Genomic DNA, 10,370 nt, shown 5'->3' with positions numbered 1-10,370 from the left:
CCTGTGTTCACTAAAATGTTTTATGTCAGTGTGAACTAAAAGCAGCTCCACAGAGATGAAAATAACCCGCAGAAACTCTGTGAGGATCTAGCGATGCTAACAGACTCCAGGAGCAACTTCAGTGGTTTGTGGCTCCTAAACTTGAGCTTCAGCTCCAATAGAGCTGAAACAAAGCTCTACAACTCTGCTTTAGACGCTCAGATGTTGAGCTTCCGGTCTGAAGGTAGGAGAATATTTATGAAATGTTAAATTATCCTGGAAACAGAATGATGTTGATAGTTTTACTGTGGAGCGGAGAACTGAAATTAGCAGGGCGGTTATTGCCCTCTAGTGGACCCAGATGGCAACTACAACAACTTGATCAAGTTAGAGCCACATTTATAGCACATTTACTTCCGGTGAGTACTTTCACATTAAGAGCGAAAGAAACGAGTTCCCCTGCTACCTTTCATATGAAATAATACATACTACTTTTGTTATTTCCTCTCTGAAACAATAAATTTTTATTCAAAAGCGGCAAATTAAACTTTCCTAATTTCAATCTGAAATTAGATTTAAATAAAAATATTTTTTATAATACTTCCATAAAAGTATTTAAGAACATTAAGAGGAATCCCATCTGTGACCCGCTTCCCTCTCTGACCCGGTTCCCTCTCTCACTCTGACATCATGTCTGCTCTGTTGGACTCGCTTGTCTTCATGAAATCAGTTCCTTCGTTCAGAGACTCAAACTGAAATGTTCTTTAGTGAAGAAGAAGCTTCATCTGGATCTGATGTTGAAGCTGCAGCTTGAATCCGTCTCAGGATTCGGTTCAGAATCCAGTCACTGATCAGCATCACCACGTTCTGGAGATAAATATCTCCAGAACGTGGCCTACCTCTACCTGTGCAGGCTGAAGGAGGCTAAGAGGTCAGTGAGCAGAACCAGAACTGGACCTGGTGCTGCCATGTTGATGTATGAACCTGGTGCATTCTGGGAGTTGAGATGGATCAGATGATGAACCTGAAACCAGATCAGGGCGGCTGTTAAATCCAGCTCTGTTCATTTCAGGTTGACTCTCTAAACTCGTGCGTTTCTCTTGTAGCTGCAGGTCGTTTCTATGTTGACGTCACTTTGTTGACCTGTAAATATTTCATAGAGCTTCATGAATGAAGCTGCTTTGGTCGCTTTGCCTCACCGTGTTTCTCTGAGAGTCGGGAACAGAGAAAATGCAGAGCCACTTCCTCTGAAAGAGTCTCCACTTCCTGCTGGGACTGCAGAGAATGGAGATGGAGCAGCAGGAAAGGCGGCCATCTTGGTTTCCTGCTCTTCTTTAAGCGACGCTGAGTTTATTTATGCTGCTCCTTTGGTTTAGTGAAGAGAGATCACTGGTCACGTAGTTCTGGACCAGCTGGAAGTGGTCCAGAACAACGGACCACTTCCGTTGGGGAAACTGGGGAAACTGGGGCTGACCACTCTGACCTTTGACCCCTTGGACAACATTCTGGGTTTTTGTCCTCTTCCTCAGGTCTTTCCCCAATCTAGCAGCAACAAGCTAGCTCTGCTCTGACCATAAACAAACTGAAGGGACCTTGACTTGTTGTTCTGCACTTTAAAATAATAATTTGTTTTTATTGCGTTTTTTCTGGATTTAATTTACTTGTTTAATTTATCTGTAGAAGAAAATGTCTGAAACTCTTTGGGAGTTGTAAGAAGTTGTAAACATGGAAAAGTTATAATGATGGAAAGTTGATCTAAGCTGTATTGATAATTAATAATAAGTTATAATTGTAAACAGTCAGATGATTTTTGATAACTAGTGAATTGAATGCTTCAAATTTAATGAATTAATATTTAACAATGATATTAATAGTTGGGAAGAAATGTGATGTACAAAGTAATTCTCTGTTATTTAAATTATGTTTTGGTTGTAAATGTATAAAACGTATTAATCAGTTAGATAAGGAACAGAAGTATTGTGAGGAAAGAGGAAGTTGTTGTGGACACAGAGTTCAGACGGCTGCAGGGAGAATCTGTCACAAGAGTTTCAACGGCAAAAAGAGGAATCTTCCAGTAAAGAGGGGAGACCTTATTGCCCAAAACCGCGTAAAGCAGAAGCTCTTGATGATAATTGGGGTTGTGCCTCAGGGACAGTCTTTGTGTTCTCATGGGGAGAAGAGATGGTGGCGACCTACAGGGTTTGGAGAGAAGAACTGATGAGGCCGACCCACCAGCCAAAGGCTGAGGGTTCAGAATCTGGATTTACTCTCCAGGCTGCTGCTTCACATTGAGGTTTTCTTTTTGTTGGAGCCCAGAACTTTATCAGGTTTTGTCAAGAACAAATTGAAATTTTTTTATTTGGTTTTTGGGGCAACGTCTGTCCACTGGGGAAAATCTGATTTTTGCCAAGTAATTTACACAAAGACTAAACGGATGAACCCAGGAAAGGGATTTCTATGTGGTGTGGGCCTCTCTTTCTCCGTCTGCTTGCATTTAAAAAGTTCACTCAGCCACAATTTTAGGTAAGATAATTAAACATGATTCAAAGATTCAAAGAATTTTACAACTTTTTAATTTTTTTCTGTTTTGCTGGATTTCCTACTGTGTGCTTTACCTGCTATGATCTGCAAAATAAAGCAGTAGAAATCTGACTGGAAGTTGTGGAATGTGGAGTTCAACCAGATCTCCAGGTCCCAACCAGGTTTTCTGCTGCATCACAACTGAAACTAACTTTGTTCTCCTTCAGATCAGCCTCCATTTTGAGCCACAGGATGGAAATAATGTGTTGTCCGTAAGTGTGAGTGTGTGTGTACATGGTTGTTTGTCCTGTCTGTCTCTTTGTTGCCCTGGCGACCAGCCCATGGTGACCCCCTCGCAACCCCAATGGGATAAGGGTGTAAGAAAATGGATGGATGGATGAAGTAATGATAGAAATATTGAACAAACTATAAACCCACAGCTCAGTTTCTGCACAGTTAACCTGATGAATGATCAGCTGTGATCCACCATGACAGCAGCATCTAAAGCTGATCTGTTGGTGTGGAGCAAGAATGAACTTCCCAGATTTAACCTAAATAAACTGATAACTTAATGTAACTTTTTTACAGTGCATCATTGTTCTTGCTGCAGCAACACTCTCTGGGGTTTTAACCTAAAAACCAGAACAAAAACATTAAAAACTAGTTTTGATCTGCTTATTGAAATCAGCAGGAAGTGAATCACATCTTTTTTTGGACCCATTTCTGTCTTTAATAAAGCTGATGATGATGCTGACAATGATGATGATGAAGACAATGATGATGATGATAATGATGACATCACTCCGTCCCTCATCAGTCTGGGTTCATCAGAAACTGATGTTTTTCTTGTCTGTGGATCAGAACCGGCTTTAACCAGTCCACAGATTTCCTCTCTTCCTCCTCACTGAGTTTCGTCTTTTTCCAGGTTTTCCTCTTGTTGCTCCTCACAGCAGGAAGAAACTCTTTGTCTCTCAAAGTGCTGCTTAGTTCTTATCTTTATGTATAATCCATAAGTGGTTGTGTCAGACGGACTGCAAGTCGAAGTTAGATCCTAAAGCTAAAGTCTGGTATGATGCATGTTTTCACATTTTCTGATTAATTCTGCTGGTTCTGCCTGGTTCCTGTCAGATAAATGACAGCAAATAAACTCCATGTTGTGTCTGAGGTTGTCTAAATGTGAGGTCGACTTGGGTCGCCTCAACTGCTGGTAATGAACCTGGTTCTGGTCATCAGGTTAAACCACAGTAAGAAAAACTTCATGAGGTAATAACTGAACTCTGGATTCCTCAGAAATATGAACGTACGTCTCACTGACCAAATTAAAATTTAATATTTGCTGTAATAAGTGACATGATTGGATAGTTTATCTAAACTTTCAAGACAGAAACTAGGCTTAAAGTCAGAATTTTAAATTCAAACTATACAAAAGTATTGTCACCCTTTAAACATATTTTATCAGCTCCAGTGATCAACCTGGTATTTATGTGAGACCAGAACAAATTATTATATATTCTATTATTAGTATTCTATAAGCTGTTGCATAATTGTACAGTGGAAGGAAACTGATGAACAGTTTTCATATTTTCAACCAAATCATTCATCAGTCTTCATGTCAGTCCAGGCTGCTGGTAGTTCACTTGTTGAAAGCTGATCAAGCTATAGGGTTAGGGTAGGGGTTACAACAGCGCCCCCTGGAGGAACAACACTATAATAACATCAGAACCTGGTGGATCACCTCCAGGAGGCGCTGTAAGAACTTTAGGGCCCCAAGACAGAAGATCAATTTGTCTTAATCTCTATTTTTCTCACAATAATTAAAATAAAAATTCTCTAAGCAAAATAATTATAATCTTCCAGTAAATGACTAAATAACAGATGATGGATGAAAACAGGCAAATAATTGATATAAGTTTAAATTAATTATTCAGTTATTATCTTAATTATTACATTAACAAACTACAAAGCACCAAAACTCACTGAGTTACACTGAAAACTGATTAAGGTTTATTTTATATTTTAGGACCTTCATCATCTCTGAGCTGCTGAACTCGATGTAGGACGGGAAACAGTGTAACCCGGGTAGGTCAGGGACAGCTTTGTCCCTCATGTCCACTGCAGCTTATAGGACTGGTTCTAAAGCAAATCAGAATCCATAAAATCAGCTGATCTTCACTTTGGTCCCTGACAACAGCTTCAGCAAAACCAATCAGAACCTGGTTTGTTTCAGCAGGATGTAGCTCCATTGTTCCTCTTGAGTTTTTATACCTGCTGCTGCTCATCAGAGGAAAACAGAGACGGTGAGGAAGATTCACTCTGGCCTCCTGGAAACTAAACACCACATGTTGGGTTTTAGTGGAAACAATATGTAGAATAAAAACCTGCAGCACGTTTATCTCACAACTGGGTTCTGCAAAAATGTCAACATTAAATTACAAAGTGCCAAAACTCATTGAAATCTGTCTCCAAGTGTTATTGAACACATTATCAAAGTTTGTTTTTCTGATTTTAATCATTTATTGTTTAAACTTAAAGAAACAGAACTGGATTTAATCTCAGTACCATATAAATGATGGGAAAACCTCAATCAGATCTAAAGAGTAAATTTCTTCATTTTTTTTCCTCTTGTAAAAGTAAATACTCATGTGTCTTTGTACCAATGAGCATTAAATGCATGTACATTACATAAGAGGCACTTTGATTTTCACTGGAGAAAAGAGACCGGGTCTGGATCAGCAGATTAACTTCTACCAGGTCAGGTTTCTTGAGCTGGAGACAATCACACATCCATAAGTGGCTCAATAAAGGTGGAGTGATGGGAGCTTTGAGTCTGCTGGAGGGTTCAGAGGTCAAACTGACTGACTGGGACGTGATGATGATGATGAGCTGTTCAGACCTTCTGTCGTACAGAAGGTCTGAACAGCAGGTCGTTCAGTTTTAGTTCTCACTTCATTTCATTTCAAGAGGAACTGACTGACAGATCAGGATGTTGTTGATTAGTAGTGTTGGTAGGAAACAAGCAGTGCCGTTACCATGGTTACTCAGAAACATGGTGGGGTTTTCAGATGCTTCATTTTGCATGAAGCAGCTTGAATGGACATGCAGCTGAACCAAAGTGACTGCAAATCCAGATTTATCAAGCCATGGTGTTCGGTCACTACTGCAGAAGTTCGGTATGAAAGCTGTGCTCTTTTTTATACACGGGGCCCCTCATTAGTAGAGAAACCAAGAAATCTTCTGACTTGTCCTCTGGTTCCACCTGCAGCTTGAGCTGTGTGACAAACAGAACCTTGTTCAACTCCTGAATGATCTATCAGACGAGGAGTTCAGCAAATTCAAAAAGCATCTGAAGAAGAAGATTAAGAAGATCTGGAATGACAAGAATCCCATCAAAAACAATGTATTGCAGGAAGCAGAGAGGTCAGAGGTCGTTGACCTGATGGTGCAGAAGTACAGGCTGAGTGGAGCTGCGGAGGTCATGGTCACTATTTTGAAGAAGATCAACAGGAAAGACCTGGTGGAGAAACTCAAAGATCTGAGTCCTGAAGCTGCAGCTGAAGGTCAGTCAGATGGAAGAAGTTCATGTCAGATTAAACTATCAGGTCCTTCTGAACCACCTGTAACACGTATTAGTCCAAAACTGATCCAGACCTCAACTTCTAGAGTAAAACCTGGATATCAGAATTAGGATGACTGGTTCAATGTGAAGAAACCCAGAGGTTCATCAGACATGAAGCCATTTTACTGGTTCAGGATCTTTAGACCAGACGACATAAATCAGAAGATTTATGCTCTCATCATCAGTTTGGTTTGGGCCCCATTGAAACAAACCAGTTCTGCTGTGCTTTGTTAAAAAAACATTGTGTTGTTTTACTCATGATGGCTGCCATATTTAACCAGACTTTCCAATGATTTTAATTTTTACGTGTCATTCTTTCAAACTCTGCTGGTAAATTTAATATCTGGCCAAATGAAGGACTTTCTCTGCCTTTCATTCCAACGAATTTGGTAACACATCTTAAAATGTAACACAAAAAAAATGAAGATTTTTTTTGATGATGGTAAAGAAAAAGTGTAAATCAGTCTGAAAATTTTCACCATATTTTCATGTTTTTCCACTATAATGCAGCTCTACATTAAGAAGATGTTTCTTTTATTTTTCTTCCCTGCAGTGAGGAAAGAAAGCGATGAAGCAAAACCTTCAGCTGGAATCACAGAGGACAATGTCTGCTCCATCAAAGATGTTGTGAGGAAGACAGAGGAGGAAGTCTCTCTGTCCCCTAAACCTTCTGCTCCAGGTGAGAAAAAGAACTGAGTAGAAATGGTCCCAGAAACTAAGGCCCTGTCCTGATACTCGCACTCCCACTTCGTTCTGCCTTGGGTCCTTCAAATGTGCCTTCATTTGAAGAGTTTGAGTACGTAGTGCGTCCCACATTCTCCACATCCACCCTTCGACCCGCCCATTTTGGGTCCTATTACACGAAGCCCGCATTCAGACGGACTTTGGCCAAGTGTATCACCCACAATTCATTGCTGCATGTGACATTTTGAGTTAAAAGATGGATTTAGGGCAATGTTTTGTTGTTTTTCCAGTCTTTATAGAAAAGTCAAAGATAATAGCATGACAAGGCAAGCATTAGTAATAAAAAAGTTGATATGATAAACTGAGCAGCAAAGAGAAGAAATAAAAAAGGAATCATTACAAACTGTGAGGAAAGTAAAACAAAATGTCACAAATGCAAGACAAATTTCAAATCTTAAATTAAGAAATAAGATATTGAGATATAAGATAGTTATTTCCTTATCTATCTAAAGTTAGACTCACTTCTGACTTTTTGGTCCAAATGAGGCAGGAAAACATCCTGTTCAGGTCAAAGTACCTGGAACATTACTATCACCCATTTCTTGACTAAAACCACACAATGAGAGGAACAAAGAGAATGAATCCTCTTTGTCCTGTGAACCTGCTGCTCCTGGTGAGAAACAGAAATTAGTAGAAATGGTCACAGAGACTAAATGTGTCTGACTGTACAGACTTGGGTCGGTCCAATCCTCTCTTTTCCTCCCTTGTTCTGCCCTGCATGATGTGCATTCATGTTGAAGGTTTGAGTGTGTAGATCAGTGGTGCCCAAAGTGGGTCCTGGAAGGCCGGCCTCCTGCTTGTTTTAGTTCTCTCCCTGGTTTAGCACACCTGCATAAGATGATGGCTCCATGGAGGCCTAAGAAGAACCAGGGAGAGAACTAAAATATGCAGGCCCTCCAGAAACCACTTTGGGAACCCCTGGCATAGAGTCCAGATTCTTCACATCTGGGCTTCGTCCAACCTATTTCCACCCTTAAGCTGAGTCTGCATTGATGCCGACTGTGCGGAAGTGTAATAGAGGAAATCCCATCTCATTTTTTTTGGGGGGGGACCAAAAACAGGGAAATTTCTTAAATGCAATTTGGGGGCAAAGTTACAGAGAAATGTAACGTAGAATGTGGTTTAAAAAGTGTTTGATGTGTTCAAGCTGCAGGACCAAACAGAACTAGTTAGTGGTAATGCACATCAAACACGTTTTTCTCAGTTAATAAACCGTTGAGATCCATTAAAGTCAAACTAAATTTCAAATGTTTGGTTTGAATTTGGCTTGGTGTCTATTTTCTGCTACACCTTTACAAAATTTTAAGGATCTAAATAAAACGTTTTCATGATTAACTTCATTTAATAAAACACATAGCATACAAGTTATGTGTTATTTAAATTTTAACTTGTTAAGTTGCCGTAAAGCGCAGAGCACCAGAGTTTAGTCAAAACAAATTCAGATTTTATTTTGTGGTTTTGAAGGCTCTATATTGAAGATGGAAAGAAATACATACTTTCTTTTTTTATTGTTAGCTGCTCTGTAATATCACCCCTCTGCTCTCGACTCACTTACAGGCTAGTGCTAACGCTCAGCTTCTGCCTCCCGTTTCAAACACCTCTTAATATAAAAATTAAAGAGCTAAATATTGTTGAGATTTTTGCTACCATGATTCAGCCAAAGTAATAAAATAACAAACTGCAGTCTGATTTTTATTAAGGTGTTTCTTCCGATTGAGCAGTGAAAGTAAATACTATGTCTACATATCTTTTGCTTTAAGTATTTTCTTATTGTAGGTTTTTGTGTTTGTGCTGCAGAGCCACAGCTAACAGCTAGCTCCTCACTCCAGCGGCTTTAAAAACGTATCCTTATATTTTTTCTTAGAACAATGGTGAATTTATTTTGTTCTTTGTTTCTTTTGCCTTTTCAAATTGATATTGTTTAAATATAAAGGTTTCTTTCATGACTTTTTTTGGGACGAACAATTCTAGACTTTTCCAAGATTGGGGGTCCGGACCCCCCAATACCCCAGGATTTCTGCCCATGTTGAAAAGTATTACCTACAATTTATCACTGCATGTTAAAAGGTGGTGCATGATTTTTGTCTTAATTAAAAATTAAAAGAAAATAGTATGACAAGAAATGCATGAGTAACAAAAAATATGATTGAGCAGAAAAAAAAAAAAAAAAAGAATTACCAGAAACTGAGGAAAATGAAACGGAAAATTTTACAAATGCAAGAGGAATTTTAAATCCTTAATTAAGCTGTTATTGGTACAAAGATTGGGCTACTTTTTGTTGTTGCAATATTTAAGCATTTGCTTAAATAAAATAAAGGTACACTTAGAAAATTTTTTGAAAATGGAGGTAAATTTTAGAAAGTGTCATTTTTAAATAAAAATGTAACCAGAGGATTAAATTGTTAATATAACAACTGGACTCTTCATCCCCCGTTGGAAGACCACAGGGGATGGTCTTATTAATAAATATAAAATTTATTATATTGAAACTTGAAGATGGAAAAGATTTCTTCTACAAGATCCACTTCTGAAAATCTTTTTAAAAACATTAATGATGTTGCAATTGAATAAAAGTTTATTGTCTCAAAATCTCAGTCACAAAACGCAGAAAGATTTTTTTGTGGGAATGGAATGAAAAGCTATTTGGTTATTATTTTCTTTAGAGATATCAAGAGTTCTTGACGAACTACAGTCATTCATAACAAAACAAATTTGTACAGCAAGCAAAAACATATTTTCTTCACTTTAATTTTCTGTTGGAAGATTTGACAGAAAACTTAAAACCTCCAGGTTAAAAGAGCCCAAAATTTAAAGATCATTATGTTCAGGAATGAAAGAGGTTCAGGAGAGCAAAATCACAGGCAGGTTATTTCCTATCAACAATAAATGCCATTAAATAAATTAATAAAATCTGTATTTGGTAATATTAACATATCAAGTGGTTGTGTCAACATGTGGAGAAACATCAACATTTTAAGGTTCTTGGTTCTGACAATTAAAAAAAATATCTACATTATGCTGTTTAGACTGGGTTACCTTTAGGGTTGTAGAGTTTTTGGACCCTTTTAAAATCTGCTGAGTTCTCCAGTTTGGTCCCAGACAGCAGCTTCAGTGAAAACAATCAGGACTTGGTTTGTTTCAACATGATGAAACTCTGTCAGTCCAGATTCATCCCCCCTTTTGTGTCTTTATTTCTGCTGCTGCTTATCATCACTCAGAGGAAGACGGCAGAGACGGTGAGGACAACTGGTCACCTGCAAACCAAATACCTGAGCAGGAGCCCAGACGCATTTCTGGAGGAGCTTTAATCAGCTGATGGTAGTAGTAGCAGCAACACAATACTGTCCTACGGCAACAAACAGGATTTAAAGATGTTTTCATTTCAGCCTGAAGGAAATCTGATCCTAAAATGACTGATGATCCTTAACGGGAACATATAAACATTTGGTAAGTTGGTGTTTATTTCAGATTTTCTGCAAGGATCAAGTCAAGTTTCATAAAAACATCTTTT

The 10,370-nt window shown here is 38.5% G+C and overlaps 1 protein-coding gene across 1 annotated transcript in view; it reads left to right on the top strand.

Moving 5' to 3' along the window:
* The first annotated feature begins 2,112 nt into the window (after positions 1-2,112).
* Positions 2,113-10,370, top strand: part of LOC106939505 (protein NLRC3-like) — a 32,038-nt gene continuing 23,780 nt past the window's right edge. Inside the window, exons 1-2 of the mRNA XM_015021908.1 lie at positions 2,113-2,502; positions 6,669-6,794. The gene's annotated coding sequence lies outside the window, so the exon portion shown is untranslated. The remainder of the gene's footprint in view (positions 2,503-6,668; positions 6,795-10,370) is intronic.

The sequence above is a fragment of the Poecilia latipinna genome, unplaced genomic scaffold (genome assembly GCF_001443285.1).
Source record: "Poecilia latipinna isolate Pla-1442-1.1 unplaced genomic scaffold, P_latipinna-1.0 Scaffold2895, whole genome shotgun sequence".
Taxonomy (NCBI): domain Eukaryota; kingdom Metazoa; phylum Chordata; class Actinopteri; order Cyprinodontiformes; family Poeciliidae; genus Poecilia; species Poecilia latipinna.
The sequence above is the reverse complement of the archived record's forward strand: the minus strand, read 5'-3'. Positions and strand labels throughout refer to the sequence as shown.